This window comes from Gossypium hirsutum, chromosome A01 (genome assembly GCF_007990345.1).
Source record: "Gossypium hirsutum isolate 1008001.06 chromosome A01, Gossypium_hirsutum_v2.1, whole genome shotgun sequence".
NCBI lineage: Eukaryota > Viridiplantae > Streptophyta > Magnoliopsida > Malvales > Malvaceae > Gossypium > Gossypium hirsutum.
Window position 1 is genome coordinate 23,338,403 of NC_053424.1, and position 22,814 is coordinate 23,361,216.

Sequence of the window (22,814 nt, forward strand, 5' to 3'; positions counted from 1 at the left end):
AACTTTTACATTGACCATTTTATTTCTAAAACTAACACAACAGTTGTGCTCATCATGAAAACTTTTCACTTGCATGCATCTGGCCATGTTACTGTAACTTTCAAATATTCCCCATTTACACTTTTTTGATGCAATGCATTTAACTCTAACCTTATTTGGTTCATTCCTGATTATTTTAAATTCCCTTCTACAACACATTGAGTACTTACAAATTGCACATTTGAATTGCTCACCATATTTAAATAGCACCCCAATACAGAAGTGTGGACTTGCAGAGTTTGGATTGTATGTGGGGAACCTACTTCTTCTTCTAGAAACATCACTATTATCATCATCTTTTGACCCAAGTATGCTCCTATGATCATCACTATCAAAATAATCAGTCTCATTTCCATCTTTTTCCTTATCAACACTATCATTTAGTCCTTCATCATCGACTTCTTTAGAGACCCTAGCCTCAAACTTCTCTCTAGAGCTTTCACTTTCAGTCTCATCAAGTACTATTTCGTTACCTTTCCCACTGGTTTTCCCCTCCACTTCCCTCATATTTTGCATAGCTTTTTAAAGCTCCTCATCATCATCACAATCTGATAAATACATAACCTTCATCAAATAAGCATTCTCATACTTTGAATCACTATCACTTTTATCCCTGACCCCCTCCTCACCACTTCCATCACTTTCACCACCTTCACTAGCAGCAACATTAACCCCCTCCTTACCACCTCCATCACTCTTACCACCTTCATTGACAACCCTCTTGATAACTCTTGAAAAGAGTTATATTTAAGGCTTTTAAATAGAATTAATTGGTTGTAATTAAGTGAATACATTTGCATTTTTAGGATATTTTTAGAACATTGCATAACAAAACTTGGATTATGATATAATTGTCATTATTTGTTACTTTTATCACTTGGGGAGGAAATGTGTGGTTTTGTGTGAACACATATGTAGGAAGAGTAAGAAGATGAAGAGGGAAAATAAAAGAAGTGAAATATTGCTGTGGCAAATGGTGAAATTGATTGCCAACAGATTTGCCATGATAATGTCAAGAAGATGACTCAACACTTTATCCACGTCATTCTCAGCCAGCTGTGCATGTACCAAAAAATCCAACTTGAAGAGAGGAATTAAAAAAGTGTGCTGAGGTGGGATAGATCTACTCAATAAAAGAAAGAGAGAGAAGAAGAAGAAGAGAGAGGAGAATTTGTGTGAAAAAGAGACTAGTGACAACAATTCTCTCTTTGCACGAAGCAAAACTCCATTGGAGAATTTTAGAGAAAGAAAGGGTAGCAGCTATAGAGAGCAGAATACATACATGAAGAAGGGGAAGAGACATTTATCTTGGATTCACTACGACCAGAAGATAAAAGAGAAGTTGGAGCGTGGCGAGAAATCCTGCAATTCTGCCTTTAGTTTTCTTGATTTCTGTGATTCAAACTTCTTTAAATGTTTATGAATAATTTAAATTTAATGTTTACTTTTACACCCATGAACTAAATCTTTTCTAGGTTGGACTTATTTGGATGGATGTTTATCATATTTAATGCTCATGATTTGAGATTGCCTATATCACTATTTCATTCAATTTATTCCTATTTTAAATACATGTATGCAAGCTCTAGACATAGCTGATTGTACGCTGGTATTTTTAATTCTGAAAAAGGTCAGATATATTGGATCTAGAATTGTTTGATGTAAGCGAAGATTTAACAGAATATTCGTAGCACTCTAGACATAGATGTTGCGATTTGTACAGAGAAAAACGTTCATTGCAGTTATTAACCTAGAGTTCTGTAGACATACAATAACTTAGATTTTTAGCTTAAAATCTAGTTATCGAAAGAACCAGGTTATAGTAGTAACTCTCTGAGTAGTTAATTAGACAATATTTTGCCATGTTATTATTTTGGTACGAGCATTTCACCTAAATAATTCCAGCCCTATTCATTCAACAACAAAATTACTCTTGCTTTTCTCTGTAATTTTCCACTACATTTTAATTGTCATATCAATTCTTTGTTTTTAGCATTACATTACATTAATTCATTATACCAACATCTTATTTAATTTAAGAGTATTTCCTACTATTTAGTATAGTTAATAATATTATAATAACTTAGTCAATCTCTTACCAATTTTCGATGTGGAAACGATACTTATCACTTTATTACTTGAATGACGTGTACATTTGCACAATTGCATTCTTTATTTACATGCAACCTCACCACCCTTCCCACCTAAACCTTCAGCAAATCTTACCACCCTTCCCAACACCTTAATCCTCAACACCCTCACCACCTATACTACCAGCGACCTCACCACCCTTACCTTCACCCTCTCCCTCGCCCTCACCACTATTACTGCCAACAACCTTACCACCCCTACCCTCACCCTCACTCTTACCACATTTACTACCAACAACCTCACCACCCTCACCACCTTCATTATCATCACTACCAAATTGCAAACATGCTATAACTAACGTTGATTCATCATCAACAAAAACAACAATGTTAATCTCATGTTCTACATATAAGTCTATCTCCTTATGCTTAACCTAATAGTTTATCATGTCAATAGTGCTACTATCATTCCAGACAACCTTAAGGTTATGCTACAAAGTCCTACTTCCAGGTACATTGAAATAAATTAGTTGCACTGTATTAAACCCTAACCCATTTTTAACTATTTTACACAACTCAAAATACGATATCGTATCTGGATCCTCTTTAACCCTCACCATCTCACCACCTCAATACCTAACATGGGGATCACATACAAGTTTACCCAAATATGCAAGTTGATGTAGTATTCCTCCTCTAAATACATCTGTAGTTTAAAGAATAAAAAAGCATAAGCGTAATGACAAGCAATGTGTAGACAAAAAAGGTATATACAAATAAATTATTAAATAATATAAATCATAAACAATTCATATAAAGTTAAATGATTTAATAATTATATATATGTCATAACAGCACAACAATAAAACATGGAGGGACCACTTCCATTCCTCGTGCAGTGGAAAATCTAAAATTATTGCCCCCACCAAAAGTTATTACTAAGTTTATAGAAAATCCAAAATTATTGCCCCCACCAAAGTTATCAGCAACAACAAATAGAAACAACAACCAATAGACATATTAAACATAAAGCTTCTTCTTTGAAAAGGACATGTTGAAGGCTACATACTAGAGGTTATGATTTATAACAGTGCTCTTGAACTTAGAGTTACAAAGGATGGTAGGGAAATAATTGGTGAAGGACAAAGAAATATTTGCCAAATACATTAGCAAAGTCCTTGGAAAATCATCTGTACCAAGGATGCAAAACTCAATGAAACTACGAGTTAACATTGCAAATGCTGAACCTCCAAAAGATGGGATCTTTAGTTTGGCAAAGTAGAAAGAAAAAGTTCTTAGCAAAAGGAACTGCATATAGAATTCAATTTAAATTAAAAAAAATAAAAATTATTTACTAAACATAAAAAAATATTCTTAAACCAAACAAGTAGTAGTAATCTTTTTTATTAGCTTAACAAAACTGTAGTTATATTGGTAAAATGAGTATAAATTGACATCAGTTGTGAAGGCTCAAATACTCTTCAATTAATTACCTTTCCAAATTTTTAGTAATAATAGGAAAAAAAGAACACAATATAATATAGTTTCTTAAATTATTAAAATTATTGGAGAACCTTTTACATAGCTAAACCATTCAATTATATACCATTATAATAACTAAATTTTAGAAAGAAAAATTCAACTCCTCCAATTGTCAGTTAATGATAATTAAAAACCATGAAAAGACAGATAATATTTGAACAAATAAAGAAACTAGTACAGTACTAGGTTTTCATTTATTTAATTTTTCCCAGGACATTAGGCCATTCCCTAGTGGATTTATCCTTAAAGTTCTGCCGAGAGTGCAAACAAACTACCTCTATACACCAATCTCATTCCGCTCTACCTAAACATGGAGAGGCCTATAATTTAAACTCAATTTCAATTCCCAGAATCTTTTCAATTAATAAATAAAATTATTTTTAGTGATATTAATTTTACATTCCATGACAATTTCAACTAGTAACACAAAGCAAAATGATGGAATTTAAAGTCCGACAAAGAGGATATATCTATGTTCAAACCTAAAGGCTTCAAAAATTTTCAAACTTTAAATTTTTATTGCTTTTCCTTCTCCCTCTCTCTCACTTCAAAGATGTTTCATTGTTTCATATTAAACATATTAGCTCGAGGGGAATTTTCCTTTAGTCAGTCCTCAATGTACAAAAAGACAAGACAGAAACAAGTTTATTGGGGAGGAAAGCTTACATAAACTAATTTATCGAGGGGAATCTTCCTTTAGACAAATTTATTTAACTCTAAATACATAATAAAGTAGCAGTAAAGTAAAAAACAAAAGCAAATCCTAACAAAAAAAAAAGAAAAGAAAAGAAACAATCATACAAAACATTAAAATGAAGAATAGTTTGTTTGTTTGTACCTTTTCTTCTTTGTGTTTTGGATCATGAACCTTCACCAATCTTCACTGCAAAAAAGCTAAGAGAAAACATGTTATAAATGAACCCTAAACCCAAAATTCCCCAAAATCAACAACCCCATTACCCAAAAATCCTCAAAAATCCCCAAAATTTTGAAACATAAACCAAAATCTCCAAACTCAAGAACCCTAAACATTAACTAAAATAACATATATAATGGTTTGAAAGTGAAAATTATAAAAACATACCCTTGTTTTTTTCTTTCTCGAGTAAGGGTTCTAATATTTTGTTTTGATTAACAAATTCAAAAGTTAGGGTTTAGTTTTTTGTTGTGATAGATCATACTTCTCTTTTCTGGTTAGTGTTTAACTTGTTTTAATTTTTTAATTGTTTTAATTGTGGGTAAACCCCAAAAATTTTCTAATTGTTTTTTTTTAATTTTAATTATTTTTTAAGTTTAAATTCATTTGCTGGCGTGACATTATTTTGTCTTATATGCCATGTCAGCATCTATATACGTGTGACACCTAGGTGAATTTTTTTTCCACATTAGAGCCGTTAGTCACTTAACGGCCACGTTAGCAAGACCATTAAAAATGACCAATTTAACCAAAAAAAATGTTATGTATGAAAGTGCTACAAAAAAAAAACCTTAAAGGCCAAAGTGACCCAACACCCAAACATTAGTGGCTAATTTTGTCATTATGCCTTTTATTTATTTGTATAATCATTTATCATTTACGCAATTTAATGTATTTTATTTGATGTATTTTTAAATTTTTTAAACAAAATGTCAGTTTTCAAGAAAACCAAAACATCATAGGCACACTGTCCAAACAAAGCGTTGGAACTTACAAAACAATTAAAGAATCACAAAGGGGTCTCAACTACACAGAGACACTGAATTCATAGAGAACTCAAGTAGACAAGTAGAATAACAATGAAAAACACCTTGAGGCCAAAACAAAATGGGGAGACAAAATCTTGAAATTTCCCCAAGACAAACCTCCAAAGTTGTGCTTATAATGGATCGATCAACCGATTTTCCTCATTAGTAGCTAAAGCAACCATCCCCAAAGCTTCCTCTATGCAGAAGCCATCATCCTGAGGGAGCATGCCCTCTTGAGCCATTGTATACGCAACCCGATTCCCCGATCTTGCAAGGTAAGCAAACCAACACTCCAAAAACAGTATTGAAAGTTCCTTTTCTTCACAAATGTAAGCACTAATCTTTGATAGGTCCTTTGAAGCGGACTGGAGTTTACAAATAATCTCTTGTGTTAAACATTCAGTAAAACTTCTATATTGAATCAAAAAGTGAATTATGAGGTACAAAACTATTGTAAAAACCTTACTTCCATGTATGCAGTATATGCACGTTATATAGAGATAACTGCCAACTGCTTAACAGACTCTTAACTGCTAACTGCTATTAACTAACTTATTAGTTTTATTAGTTACTCTAACATTTCTCCTGGCTTTTCTCTTGTTCTTTGAGAGCAGATGCAGTATCGTTGGACAACACACGAAGCACTTGTCAAATAGAGACAAATGTCTTGGGCGTGATTGGTTTTGTGAGGGCATCAGTAATCTGTTTATCAGAAGGGACATAGTTGACCTGTAATGTGCCATCAAGTACTTTCTCTTAGACAAAGTCATGATCAATTTTGACATGTTTTACCTTAGCATGATGCATAGGATTGGCAGCCGTGGACATAGTGGATGTGTTATCGCACCAAGTTACAGGGGTTTGACAGGTGATCACTCCAACCTCTTCTAACAACTATTTAATCCATAAGAGGTCAGACATGAAATTGATGAGGCTTCTATATTCTGCCTCGAATGTTGATCTAGATACAACGGCCTGCTTCTTAGAGCACCATGCAACGAGATTGGATCCTAGATAAACCACATAGCCAGTTGTGGAGTGTCTATCTTTAATTGAAGAAGCCCAGTAGCATCTGAATAGCAAGTGAGCTGAAACTAACTTTTTGAGTAGAAGAGTCCATGATTAATGGTGCTACTGAGGTAGGTTAGAGCTCCCTTGACTGCTCTCCAATGAACCTCTCTTGGAGCATTCATGTATTGACTTAGTTTGTTGACACAGTAGGCTAGGTCAGGTCGAGTGATACATAGGTATTGCAGCTTGCCAATTATACTTCTATATAGAGAGCCATCAGCTAAAAGCGGACTCTCATCATCCGCCACCAATTTCGGGAAACTCACCATAGGTGTTGGTGTGGGCGCTAAAGCAGTCATGCCTGTCTGGGCTAAAATCTCACGAATAAGAAACAATCCTTTAGAGGATCGTTCAACAATGATGCCTAAGAAAAAAAGTAAGGGGTCCCATATCTTTGAGAGCAAACTTTGTATAAAGTAGTTGAACAACTCTGTCAATCTCTGAGTTAGGACTACCTATAAGAACAATATCATCGACATAGACCATGAGCAACAGAATACTGTCGGATGTAGCACGTATGAATAGCGACGGATCCGCCTTGGCAGCATGAAAACCAAGTTGATTAACGATATACTGTTTGAGTGTTTGGAACCATGAGCGAGGGGCTTAGCGCAGCCCATATAGGGCTTTGTTCAGCTTACAAACAAGCTTCTCTCTATTAGGACTGGATTCTTCAAACCCTGGTGGTTGTTCCATGTAGATATCTTCAGCCAGCTCTCTGTTAAGAAAAGCATTGTTGACATCAACTTGTCTTAAGGACCAGTTTTTCATGACTAAGATAGCAAGAACTATACGAATGGTAGTAGCACGAAGTACCGGACTGAAAGTGTCTTGGTAATCTAAGCCAGCATTCTGTGAAAACCTCTTTGCTACTAGACGTGCTTTGTATCGTTCAACGGTACCATCTGCTATTGTCTTAACCTTAAAGAGCCACTTGCAACCAACAGCTCGTCTGTTTGCTGGTAGGGAGCACAACCTCCATGTGTCATTGTTAATGAGCGCATGTAATTCACTATACACAGCAGCCTTCCAACAGTAATAGGACATTGCAGCATGAATGTTGGTGGGGACATCACCAAGGGAAGAAAGTGCGATGGTTACATAAGCTTTTGGTTTAAATACACAGGCTTTGTTACGTGTGACCATAGGATGGGTGTTACATGGAATAGGTAATGAAGGTGGATGATCAGGTATGGAGTTAACTTGTGGAGAGACGAATGGAGTAGAAGAAGAAATAGAAGGGTTTGTATATTAAGGTTGAGGGTTAAGATTAAGTGAGGATATAGGTGACATAGATCTACTGTTGTGTAAAGTGACAGGTGTGGTGGGTGAGTGATTTAATGTTTGAGCACAAGGAGTAGGTTAAGTATAGGTTGGCGATAGGACAAGAAGCTTAGAGCTGGTCTTTGGTTGTAGTAGAGAGCTAGTAGGCGTAAGCTGGTTAATGTGAAAGGGGAACACTTTTTCATTTAGAGTGACATGTTGTGTAACGTACACCTTTCCAAAAGAGTCTAGGCAGCGGTATCTTTTATGAGATGGAGAGTAGCCTAAAAAGGTGCATGGAGTGGACCTAAACTGCAACTTGTGGTTATTATAAGGCCTAAGGTTAGGAAAGCACAGACACCTAAATATACGTAGGAAGGTATAGTTTGGTGTGGTTTTGAACAACTTTTCATGTGGTGAAGCATGGTTTATAGGATGAGAGGGTAATCTATTGAGCAAGTATACTGCACTAGCAAAAGCATCACTCTAGTAGACTAGAGGCATAGAGGCATAAGCCAGCATGGAAAGCCCTATTTCGACAATTTACCTATGTTTTCGTTCAACCAAGCCATTTTCGGCTGAAGTATAGGGGCATGTGAGGCGATGCACGATCCCTTGCTGAGCAAGGTACCGTTTCAAAGCTTGAAACTCCCCGCCACCATCTGTCTGCAGTGTTTTAAGTTTATGCCCAATGACTTTTTCAGCTTGTCTTTGAAAGTGAGGGAACACATGAAGAACTTCAGACTTGTTTTTCAAGAAGTAGAGCCAAGTATACCTTGTATAGGTATCTGTAAAAGCAACATAGTAGCGAAAATTATTAAAAGCAACTGGGGCTGGTCCCCAGACATCAGCAAGTAGTAGTTGAAGTGGGGCAGTATATATAGTTGTAGATTTCAGAAATGGCTGCTTGTGTTCTTTGCCCAAGTGACATGCAATACAATGAAAGGAGCTTTTATTGACACTAAGAGGGATGTTACATTTGTGTAGAGCCTTTGTAAGTATGTTTGTACAAGGGTGACCTAGCCTACAATGCCATCATCAAAGGGTACAGTAGACGTAGCAATAAGGCCTTGAGCTGAGGTAGACGAGTTTGATGCACCAGAGTCAATCAAATGAAGTTTGTAAAAACCATGCTGCTTTGAACCTTTAAGAAGAACCTTCCCCGTATGCATGTCCCGAACCTGGCACTGTGAAGGAAGAAACTCAAATATTACCTGGTTATCTTTGGTAAACTTTGAGACAGACAATAGATTCTTTATAATGCCAAGCACAAGCAATAAAGAGCGCATGAACAATGGATGTGAACGAATGAGTAAAGAGGACTGAACAGAGGACAGGATAGAGAGAGCACTACCATTGCCAACGTATACCTTACCTGGACCTTTGTATGTAGTGCTTTCTGCTAGAGAAGTAGGCGAATGGGTGAGATGATGCGTTGCCCCAGAGTTAGGGTACCAGGCATTGTCCTCAACAGTCTCAGGTGTGGCAATGTATGCTTGAGGTTGATGTCCTGCCAGATTAGATGTATTAAATGGGGAGAAAGTAGTTGTAGCAAATGGATTTGACCAAGGCGTTGCTGGCATTGAAAGTGAATAAACCCAACTGGGTTGTGCATTGGGTGCAGGTGCTGGCAAAGTCGGCAGTCAAGGTGCCATGGGTGAACTTGCACCAAACATGCAAACATTAGCCTATGAAGGCTATGGGGGTCTATATCTAGCGCTTTTGTACGATGCATCGAATCTATAATAACAATGATCAACAAGATGACCCTGTTTGCCACACAACTGACATTGAAACCGTGAGCCAGATGCTCGACCACGCCCTCGCCCACGAGCACTAGTTGATTGGTGATATGTAGGTGTTGGTTCAAAATTAACATCTTGTCTTGTGGGCTGGTGGGTAACCATATTAGCAGAAGCAGGTGCTTCAAGAACAGAGGAGAGTTGTCGCTCCTCAGCATCCAAAAGCATCATAATGACACCTTGGACAATGTAGGGTGTGGGACTGGCTGTGATAATGGTGATCACGGATTCGTATTCTAAGGGCATCCTATTTAGGATAGCCTTGACATGCTCATGTTCACTAATAGACTCTCCACAACTGGCAAGACTAACACAGTATCCTTTAATCTTTACTAAAAAATCACGCATAGACAACTCATGTGACAGCCCTAAATTGACCCTAGTCGGAAAGTGGTTTCGGGACCACTAAACCGAGTCATAAAAATAATAAACCGTCATAGTTGATGCTTATTATATATATATGCATGTGTGAAAATTTCATGTTTGAATTTTGTTAATTGTAAGTGAATTTTATTAAATAGGACTTATGTGAGAAAATGTAGAAATGTGCTAGGCAAATGTAAAGTGGCCTATTAATGCATGTTATGAAAATGATGGGTTTGCATGTCAAATTACCCAAGATTTGAGCTAGTGGCCGGCCATGCTATGGGGTGAAACATGTTGTGAACATGTTGTGTTAGTGTTTTATGTTAGAAAGAATAAAATAAGGAGCATGGGCAATAAAATAATAATGGTTAGTAGGATGATGAAAAAAAAAGAAAAGGTTCTCATTTGTTTCTTCTTGACCGAAAAATCAAAGGAAGGAGGGGAAGAAAAGGTTGAGGAGGTTCGGCCATACTTGTATCTAGATTAAGGTATGTTTGATGATGTTCCATGAGATGCATGCATGTTTTAGTTGTTAGCTTGAGTTCTACCTAGCCCATGGTTTAAACCTTTGCTATGTGATGGAGATGATATTCGGCCATGGGTGTTGTCTTTTTGGGTGGTGTTTGATGTTGGTGATGATGCATGAAGATGAGTTAAGTTTCGGCTAAGGTGGATTTGTGTTGATGTTATTTGCATGCTAAATGTGAAGCTTTATAATGATACATGTGATGGTGGATTGATGCCTCTTGGATTTTCTTTTTAGCATTTTTTTGATATAGACATTAGGTTCTTTGTTTAACCCATGACCAAAGTTGAAATGGTATGGTGTCTTGATGCATTCGGCCATAGTAGGAAATATGGTTGTTGTTCATGTTATTTGCATGAGAAATGGTAGTAAGGTGAAGTGCAAATATTAGTATTTGATTACTAGTGTACATATGTGTATTAGCCGAGTTTTGAACTTAAAACAAAATGGTATGTAGTTAATACAAGTAACCATATTTGTAGGAAGTATTAAGCATATAATTGACCTCAACATAGACATGCATATTCGGCCACATGAGATAGATTGGTGTTGCATGTATTCGGTTAGGGGCAAGCATATTGATGCTTTTATCTTGACTTAGATAATCGTCTCAAGGAGAATTTGTTAAAGTGCTTAGTTAATTGATATTAGGTTAATGATGTGTGTATTCGGTCATGAAGGTGCACATGAGGAAATGTTAGATTAATTGTATTAAATTGCTCAATGTGATTAAAAATGCGTATGACCACTTTGTATTTGAGCTAAAGGTGGCCATATGACCTATCAACTCCTTGTCATATTCGGCCATAAGCTAGCATAATGAGACCTTAATAAGTTAAATTTGCTTGAATTAGCTCAAGAGCTTAGAGGACCAAAGTTGGACAAGGGAAAGGAAAAAGTGATCGAATAGCCGCCGAAATCGTTCGACAACATCCGAGGTAAGTTTTCGAGTAATGGAACTTAGATTACGATTCGATTAGGTCATGACATATAAGTATGACAAGTAAACGGTGATATAATGATTCTACTTGAATTATACATTGAGGTGATTAGTTTATACCTATGACGGGTAGCCGAATGTGTATAGAGATCACGTTATAAAGCAAATTAAAATCGTGCTCTTTGTATGTGGCTATTAAGCCGAAATTAGTAAGTATGATAAGTGTCTTGTGTTTGAGCTTTGGTAATGAAAATGAAATATGGATGTGTCATGATTTATTGATATATGTGCATGGTTATTCGAATGATATCCGGGCTAAGTCCCGAAGGCTTTTATGCTAGTAACTATATCAGGACTAAGATTCGAAGGCATTTGTGCGAGTTGCTATATCCGGGCTAAGACCCAAAGGCATTTGTGCTAGCGACTATATCCGGGCTAAGTCCCGAAGGCATTTATACTGGTGACCATATCCGGGCTAAGACCCGAAGGCCTTGTGCGAGTGGTTATATCCGGCTAAATTCCGAAGATGCTTGGGTTTGGAAGTGAGCGATCTTGCTGTAATAATTTCAATTAATACGCTCATAAAATCCAAATGATAAGGTATGTTTCGTACATGCATCGGAAAAGTCGATTCGTTTTAAATAGTATCTGTTAAATTGATTAACAAATTTTCGGCCTTTAGATAGGTTTGATACCTTGTGTATGAATATATTTGTTGAAGTGTAAAGTAAGTATGATTATGAAAATGTGCATATATGAAGTTATTCATTAAGCCATATGAATGTTATACCTTAGCCGAAACTAATTACATTATTCAAAAGTTACTAAGCATTAAATGCTTACTCCGTTCTGATTCTCTGTTTTATAGATTTTGGTTCGTCAGCTATCGGACTCGGGATTGTCGAAGTCGAAATCGTCCACACTATCAAAGCCCTTTTGGTACTCTTTTAGTTGAACTCTGCTAATGGCATGTATAGGACTACCCTTTTTGTTGTTGGTCATGTACCCTTTGGTTTTGTATAAATTTGGATAGCCATGCGAAAATGGCTTATATACACTTTGAGCATAGCATTATAATCGTTTTGTATGTTGTTCATTGAGAGGTATGGAAATGTTTGGTAACGATTAGCCATTGGAATGGTTACTCATGATCATTTTGGTGCTTTGTATGACAAATTCTAGTTGATTCATGGAAAACCATGAAATAGGTAAAGTTTACCTTAAAAATAGATGCTGACAGCAGCAGTGGTGTGGATTTGAAAAATCACTAAAAATAGTAGGGATGGAATTAAATAGTGAATAAATTATGTAATCTAACCTTGATGAATCTACTTTCAGATGGAAGAAACAAAACGGTCATATGAGTTGTATTTTAAGAGATATTTAAGTTTTCGTGGAATAGGGCCAGAGCGATTTCTGGATCCCCTAATCTGACTTTGGAAATTCACTATAAATTAACCAGATATAATTAGAAGTAATTCCATATATTTATAGATTAATTTTTTAGTCTAGTTTCATTAGAAATAAACGGCATAAGTATTGAAGCCCTGTACAAGGAGATATCTAGGTCGTAATGCATAAAGGTCGGAGTAGTCGAACCCTGAAATAGGGGAGACTTTAACTAATAAAATTTACTAATTGGCTTGACCAAAAATTCTAGAAAAAAATTTGTAGAAGGATATGTGAGTCTAGTTTTAGGTAAAATTTACGAAACTGGTTTTCGAGTTTTGGAACTCAAGATATGGTTTTTAAGGTGACAGTGACGCAGTTAGCCAGCTTGTCTGGAAATTTTTGAAATGGACTGTGAAAATCAATGAATTAAGTCTGTTAGCACCTCATGTTCGACTCCGTCAACGGTCTCGGATACGGGGTGTTACAACTCACCTTTTTTTGAGAGTGTAAAGCATGCCTATAGAACATCAGACGAGACGTAGTTTTGCTTCCATAGAAATCAACAATGGCATTCCAAATGTGAGCGTTGGTGTCCAAACCAATAAGGTGAGGAAGAACCCCCGGGCTTACAAAAGACAGAAGCCAAGTCGCAAGAGCACTATCTTGCTGCTCAAACTGAATAAAGCCAACATTTTCTTGAAGTACTCCATCAGCATCAGAAAGAAACTGCAGAGGAGCAACAGTTCGAGAATCTAAAAAATGCTGAAGCTTGAAAGTCTTGATCACCAAAAAAATCTGTTGATGCCATAACAGATAATTAATGTCATCAAGAAGGACACTAATCTTTTTGGTAGAGAGAAATCTACTATCGACCATACCATCAGGCAGACTGAACTACAGATGGACTGGAGGGCCGAGACATGAAAGGCACAGAAAACCAATTCACCAAGGATCAGTGGCAGTCTGATACCATGTTAAACATTCAGTACACCTTCTATATTGAATTAAGAAGTGAATTATGAGATACAAAACTATTGTAAAAACCTTACTTCCATATATGCAGTATATGTACGTTATATAGAGATAACTGCCAACTGCTTAACAAACTCTTAACTGCTAGTTGCTATTAACTAAATTATTAGTTTTATTAGTTACTCTAACATCTTGAACGTCACTTTCAAGGACAACAGAGTGGAAACCCATATCCGTAGTGAACCGTAGTCCATGGATAATAGCTAAGGCTTCCACTACGAACACGGATAGAACATGAAAGGTTAGTCGACTACATGCACCCATTATCTGGGCACGCACATTCTTGATTATAATGCTTGAACAGGTTTTTTTAGGTGCAAGGAGAAGCTAGCATTCACATTTATCTTGAAAAAAGACTCTAGAGGAGGGAACCACCTTGCTTCCTGAAACACAAATTAGCGAGCTAACCCTCTAGCAACTTTGACAATCTCAGCACAATACCCTCTAACAAAGGTAACCATTTCATTGACCCTTTGAACTAGCCCCTCATGCACTAGCTTGTTATGTGAGTACCATAGAGCCCATAATGCCACTACAATCTTAACTCTTCTACTCTCAGAGAAATGGTCAAAGGCAAGGGCACCCTAGACTGTTCTCACAAAAACACAATGACGCAAAATATGGGACACATCTTCAGCCTTTGTAAGACATCAAGGACATTTGGCATCATTTGAAACTCTTTTGTTGTATAGAAGCACTCTTGTAGGCACAAAATTCTTTAGGAATTTCAACATTTCGGTCTTGAATTTTGGAGGGCAAGCAAGGCCACAGTCTTGTAAATGTAACTGCAACTCAATAGTGGAAACAATAGAAGGACCAAGCAATAAGTGATAACCACTCCTAACACTGTAAACACCATTGCGCTCTCCCCCCACTCAACACGATCAATTTGATTAAAACTTGAAAGTTGGATAGACTTAATGAGGTCAGATTCATCAGGGGAGAAAATAGAGTCGGTAAGCTCAAAATTCCAACCCAACGGGTCCTACACCAAAAGGTTAGAAATAGTGTTAATGTGATCCAGTCAAGGACTTTGAATTTTAGCGGAACAGATCCAGACAACCAATAATCCTCCAAAATAGAGATTAAAGAACCCGAGCCTACCTTCCATCTAAGTCCCAAACCCAACAATCCCTTAGCACTCCAAACACTGTGCCAAATTAAAGATGGATGTTGACCCAAAGGTGCACTAAGAAAATATATGGTAGCATAGTACTTAGCTTTTAAAAGCCTTCCCACTAGAGAAGATAGGTTCGTTAGGAATCTCCATCCTTATTTCGAGAGCAATGCGATGTTAAATTTACCCAAGTACCTAAACCCAAGATCCCATCCCTCTTCAACTTGCATAATAAAGCCTATGTGCACCAATGCATTCCTCTTTTATCTTAAGATTTTTGCCACAAAAATCAGGCCATCAAGCTCTCCAGCTCCTTACAAAATGATTTAGGTAGAAGGAAACTCATCATCACATACATTGGTAGCACTTGTAAAATAGCTTTTATAAATGCTTTCTTACTCCCCACTGAAAGTGTCCAAGCACTCCAAGATGTAGTACCGCTATGAAACCTATCACATAACCCCGCAAATGCTCATTTTTTATGCCTACCAACCATAACCGAGAGACACAAGTATTTCTCCATATTGTCAGAAACATGGATCCCCAAAATATGAATAATATCCAAACGATTCTCCTTAGGCACATTTGAGCTAAAGAAAGCACTAAACTTTTCAAAGTTTATGAATTGACTGAGAAACTAGTATACAGGTGCAAAAGGTCCTTTAAGGCCTCTGTGGTCATAGCATCACCAAAAATAAGGCTATTGTTAGAAAAAAAGAATGTGAGTAATTAACGGTGCTCTCCAAACAACACACACTCCTTGAATTTGCCCCGCACCTGGCGTCATCTGTAACAGAGAGTAGAGCCCCTCCCCACAAACGAGAAACAAATAAAGGTTCAACGGATCCTCTTGGCTAAAATCACAAGATGAAGTAAACTGCTCCCTAATTTGACCATTCACCACAACAAAATACGTGACCAAGGAAAAAAAGCTCAAAATATCATCCATCCAGTTCAAAGAAAACCCCATATTTAGTAGTATAGACTGAATAAAAAACCACTCTACACAATCATATTCCTTGCTCATGTCAAGCTTTAGAGCAAAAGACCCCCCGTCTACCCACTTTTTTTATTCTTTAAGGAATGAAGGACTTCCTAAGTAGCAACCACATTATCTAAAATAAGACAACCCGACATAAACGCACTTTAGACCTCATCGTTGCAAAGATGGAGAACCTCTTGAAATCTATTCACTTGCATTTTTGAAGCAATCTTAAAAATTACGTTACATAAGATGGTAGGGTGAAATTGAGTCATATTCTTGGCATCACTAACTTTGGGGATTAAAACAATATGTGTATGATTAATAGAGGAAAGAGGTGCATTACCATTTAAAATGTCAATTCAAAATCAGGAGACATCCTTGCCAACAATATGCCAAAAATGTTGATAAAACACCACTGAAGCCATCCTTCCAAGTTACTTTAAAAGGGCTCATCGACTTAAGAACTACAACTGTAACTCCCCTACCCCGTATCCATCACTGGAATAGGGTTACGAGGTATTACTGATCAAAACATAACACATAGCTTACATTTATCAACCTCAAGCATTCATTCTCATACATCATTTCAAAACAATCACAATGTCCCTTATAAGGGCCTATGAGGCCTTAAACATGTTTTAGAAATGGTTTGGGACTAAACTGATAACATATGAAAATTTCAAAAAACTTAGAACTTTTCCAATCATGTAAGGGTCACACGCCCGTGTGAACAGGCCGTGTGCCTTACACGACTAGTAAACACGCCCCCGTCTTAGGTTGTGTGGAAACGGGGCAAACATACTGACTTGCATCACATGGCTAAGGACACGCCCATGTGACAGGCTGTGTGAAAACTGGAGGGTATACTGACTTGGGTCACACGGCCAACCACACGCCCATGCGTCTAGCCCGTGTGCCCTTCGAAATGGCCACACACGCCCATGTACTAGGTCATGTGCCATTTAAGGGGGTTATACTGACTTATACCACACGGCCAGTCACATGCCCATGTGTGAAACCGTGTGAAGCATACTAACTTCAATTCAAATTCAACACTAGGGGACACACGGCCATGTAACCTAACCATGTGTCGCACACGACTGAGACACACACCCGTGTCTCGGCCCATGTGGACAAAAATAGGCCATTTTCAAAGCCAATTTGTCACCCTTTAAGTACATACTTATTCAAACTCAAATGGTAGTATTTCAAGACACAATTTTTGCAGCCAAAAGTCATTAACCAATACATAATCATACCATATCCATTTCAACTAAATTCAATACTCAATTCTGTACCATTTACCTGTTCAAATACTAATCAACTTATCTTGCTTTACTAAGCATAATTCACATATATAATTCATCTAACTAAACATATCATTCCAAACATACATAATCACTTAAACTCCATTCATTCATTATAGATCAATTACCAACTCGAATAATACCATTTGCATATTTAGAAACATCATCAAGTTCACCCTTATAAGCCAACTCAAATGGCCAAAATAAATATTCATCAAACACACCAAAATGACACAAGCCTATACATGCCATATACCATATATACATGATTTCAGAAGTACCAAAATAGATGATCGATAGTGTGATGATGTTCCCGATGACTCCTAGATCAGAGCTAGTCTTGATCACTAAGAGACATGGAAAAACAAATAAAGTAAGCTTTATAGCTTAGTAAGCTCGTATGATATAAACTTAACCAATACAATTACCATTAATCAATTTAAACATAATAAATGAAATTCAAGATTTCTAACAAACCTTTCACATGCTTATTTGTAAGATTATATACAAACTTTGTAACTTCTTTGATTTAAGCTCATAACATACATGTACATACCTTTACAAATCCATAACAAGTTCATATATACACGGAATGCTGCTGCATACTCGATGTACCGCACACTAAGTGCCATAATCAATAACTCGCACACTAAGTGCCATACTCGATATCTCGCACACTAAGTCCTGTATATACCTGAAGCTATCTCGAATCGCACACTAAGTGCCAAATTTAGCCGAAGCTATCTCGAACCGTACACTAAGTGTCTAATTTAGCCGATATGTCGTCAAACATAACAATAGTCACATATATACAATTTATACGATATCAAAGCATTAAAAGCATAAATATAACAATGCTTATTATATATGAACTTACCTCTTTTTTTGAATTGATAGATCGGATCAACTATTTGACAATCTTGCTTTTCCCTCGATCTAAATCTGAATTCTTTCTTTCTTGATCTATATGAATTCAAAATTAACTTATTTATTCATCCACTCATTCAATTTAATCCAAAATTACTCATTTGGGCATTTTCATACATTAGCTCCTAAACTTTCACAGTTAATCAATTTAGTCCCTATTCTACAAATACACAAAATTCACATATTAATGAAATTCAAGACTAACCCATGCTAGCCGAATTACCATAGTGCCTCTAGCAGCCCATAATTTTCATTTATTCACACTTTTAAGCACTAAATTTCACATTTTCTCAATTTAATCCCTTTTTGACATTTTTGTCAAAAATCAGTTTATAAAAACTATTAATCTTGCATTAAACCTTCCAAATCTGTCTAAAATTCAGACCAATTCTTCATTATACGATAAATCTGGCTAAATTTCAACTTCGGTTGGGGAAATGGCATGCGAAGGGTCAGATTTGTATTATCGTAGCATCGATACATGAAATATGTTATGTTTCTTTTCTAACTCATATGGTAATGTTAACTGATATGCTACTAGTCCAACTCGCTAAATAATCTCATAAGGTCCGATGAATCTCATAAGGTCTGATGAATCTGAGGTATTTAGGGGTTTTAGTTCATAACTAAATAAGAAAACATCTCAGAAGAATAAAGAGTACAAAACATAAAGAAAACCCAAAACTCTTGAAGGGAAATTGAGGAGAGATCTTCAATCTTGATGATGAATCCGGCTTCTGAGATGGATCAATCGACTTCCTTGGAGTAATTCCTTACTCCCCCTTCTCTCCCTCTTTTTCTTCCTCCTCTAGGGTGTATTTATAGGCTTTGGAATGCCTAAAAGCCCTCAAAATTAGCCTTTTCCGAATTGGAATCAACTTGGGCTCGACAGGGGTACGCCCGTGGCACACGCCCTTGTTTGATTACTTCAGGCCGTGTACGAGCCTGCCAAATTGACACGGCCGTGTGGTCTACCCGTGTGAGGAGGTCCAGGCCATGTTGATTTCGTACTTTGGCCAATTTTCTCTATTTTTGGCCCGTTTCTCGTTCCTTTCGCTCTCCTATACTCTCCTAAGTATAAAACATGAAATTAAAGCATTAGGAGCATCAAATTCACCAATTTTAATGAGAAATCATCCATAAAATGCATTAAACATGGGGTAAAAATATATATAATTTACAGTTTATCAAATACCCCCACACTTAAGCATTTGCTTGTCCTCAAGCAAAATTCTCAACTCATAATCAAAATAAATTCTTCTCAACTTATAATTTCTATCGATAATATCTCAAAATAATCCATAGGTAATCATACATTGAGAATTCAACTAAAAGAATATAAAAGTTTCAAACATTCCAAGTTGAGCATTTTAATCATGCAAACATAGGTGTTTCCCCTCATTTAAGTCATTACCTTTGATTCAGAATGTCACACAGTTTCACATCCTCATTAAAGATTCTGTAATATCCTGAATTAGGGCTTAATCAGAATAGTGGTTTGTGACCACAAATCCGAGATAGAAATAATTATTTTATAATTATTTTGATGATTATGATATGATTGCATGATTGTGTGAAAATTTCGTGATGAAATTCTATGCCTAAAGTGCTTAAATTGAAAGTAGGGACTAAATCGAATAAGTTGCAAAATTTGCATTCTAGAAGTTTTTAGTATGAAATTGCATTGAGATATTAATTAGGAGGTCTTAAATAGCAACTTGACCAATTTTAAGTTCATGGACAAAATTAGGACATGGAAGGAACTTTTGAAAGTTTAGTAAGGAGGGGCATTTTGGTCATTTGGATATTAAATGAAATAAAATGGGAAAAATAGCACAAAATTGGTCATCATCCTCCTTAGTTGCTGCCGAATTCTCCCTCGCTCCATAGCTAGGGTTTCTTCAACTTTCAAGCTCCATAGTAAGTGATTCCAAGCCCCGTTTTTAATGTTCTTTACGTTTTTGGAATCCCGGAAGCTCGAATAAGCTTATGCTAGCAATAATTCAACCTAGGGTTTATATTTGGAAAAATACCCATAGGTGAAATTTGTGTATTTTGATGTTTTATGATAGAATATGGGGTTTTAAATTATGTTAGACAACTTGTGCTACTCGGTTTTGAGTGAAAACGAGTAAAAGGGCTTAATCGGCAAAAATACCTAATAGTCACAAGTATATGTTAGAGTGAGAATTTGATGTTGCCATAGAAGGGAAAAGTGATCAGCATGTTATAAAACATAAGAATAAGGAATAAAATTTAATTCCCGAGCCTAGGGGCAAAAGTGTAATTATGCAAAAGTTTAGGGGCAAAAGTGTAATTTTCCAAAGTTTGTATTAAATGCTGTTTTGATGAATGTATGTATTAAATAAGATTAATTTGGTATTATAGATTAAGAGAAACGAGATTCAAGTCACGATCGAGGAAAAGAAAAGATTGTGGACTAAATTGCAAAATCTTTATATTTTGGTAGCAAGGTAAGTTCATGTGTAAATAATGTAGCATAATTGTTATTTTTAAGTTATTGATGTTAATTATATGATATGCTGATTTTTAATCGTGAAATATTATGCTTTGTGGTTAATGTTGAGTAATATGCAAATTATGTTTACTAGATAAATATGAATTGCTACCGAGTATCGGTTCTAATATTCCATGGAAGACGGCAAATGTGAGATCGAGGGAAAAATCCCGTTTGAACCTTAGGAATAGATTAGGATACAAGTGACATGTCACTAGGATGGTTGAGCATCCGAACTCGTTGAGTTGAGTCCGACTTCACTTATGGATGCAAATGTCTGAGCTCGTTGAGTTGAGTCCGAGTTCGTGAGATGTAACTAGGCATCCGAACTCGTTGAGTTGAGTCCGAGTTCATTTATGGATGTGAACGACCGAGCTCGTTGAGTTGAGTCTGAGTTCACTTAGGGGCAGGTTACATGATTTATTGATTACATATGTGGCACTTATGTGCAAATTATCCATGTATCTGAGTTATATTCCGATGTGTTCAACGGGTGAAATTTCTAGTTTAATGGAAGAGCACTTAAGATATAAGTGATGTTTTGGGTAAGTGTTGTGAAATGGACACTTTGGACAGGTATGTTCTTAACCCTCAGGTTGGAAATAGATACAACAACGATAAGATCGTAAGATGAACAATGATATTTAGAAATGTGATAAATGTTTTGGTGATACCATGTTGAGGTTGCTTGGTATGATTGTATTGTTATGTTACTTGTTATTTGCATATGAAATTACTAAGCATTTATGCTTACTCATTCCTTTTCATTCACTATAGTTTTGAACAAGCCGGCTCAGGAATCGGGACAGGTCGAAAGTTTGATCACACTATCCAAAGGACTTTTATCTTGGTAAATGGCTTGTACAACTACTTAAGTATGGCATGTATAGCAATATACCTATTTTGTGTAAATAATTTTATGATATGGCCATGTTTGGTTGAGAAATTGTTTGATATTGATAAGTCATGGTGATGGCTAATTAGATCATATTTGATATCATGGAAGTTTAATAGGTTAGCTAGTTCATAAAAATTCATGGAAAGATGAAACTTGCCTTAAAACAGAATATTGCTGCAGCAATGACATGAATTTGAAAAATCACTAAAAATAGTATAAATGGAACTAAATGATGAGTAAGTTATGAAATTTAATCTTAATGAGTCTATTTTCATGTGGATTAAACAAAATAGACATATAAATTATATTTTATGAGATATTTAAACCTTTGTGAAACAGGGCCAGAGTGATTTCTGGATCCCCTGTTCTGACTTTAAAAATTCATAATAAATTTTAAAAAAATAATTAGAAGTTGTTCATTATATTTACAGATTCCTTATTGAGTCTAGTTTTAAGATAAAAATTCTGTATAGAGAGATATCTGATTCGTAATACATAGAGGTCAGAGCAGTCGAACCCTGAAACAGGCGAGACTTTAATTAATAAACTGTAATAATTGGCCCAACCAAAAATTATAAAAAAAAAATTAGTAAATATATATATGAGTCTAGATTCACAGAAAATTTACGGATCTTGATTTTGAGTTTCGTAACTCGAGATATGATTTTTCTTGTAACTGTGATGCAGGTAGCTAGAAAGCTGTGAATGTAGAAACAAATGATTTGAAGTTCTTAATTTGATAAATTATGTTCGGTAACCCCTCAAGCTCGACTCTGGCGATGGTCTCGGGTGTGAGGGCATTAAATTTAGTGGTATCAAAGCAGATTTAGTCAGTTCTCGGACTACGTGTTGTATGTACGGATTTTTGCTATACATGCCATATGTATGAATTGTGATAGTGTGACGATTTCTGACCTTTTTAAATGATTTTTATATAGTAAATGGATCTCGATCCAACTATGGCAGATGAAGTAGAGAGTAATGCGCCAGCTCCGATTGAAGGGACAGCGCCGACTGAAAACCCACCTCCTACTGTTGGTCAGGGAGGAGGAGAAAGGGATCGGGAAGCCTTTCTCCAAATGATGAGTGCATTGTACACTGAGTTCGTTCGTACGAACCCAAATGTACGACCTCCCCCACCTCCCCCAATTCCTCAACCTATGCGTCCGATGCCTCAAGGAGTGGATATGATAAAATTTCACAGAACCCCCGTTGATAGAATTCGTAAACAAGGGGCTGAAGAATTTAGAGCAAATATTGATGATGATGCAGAG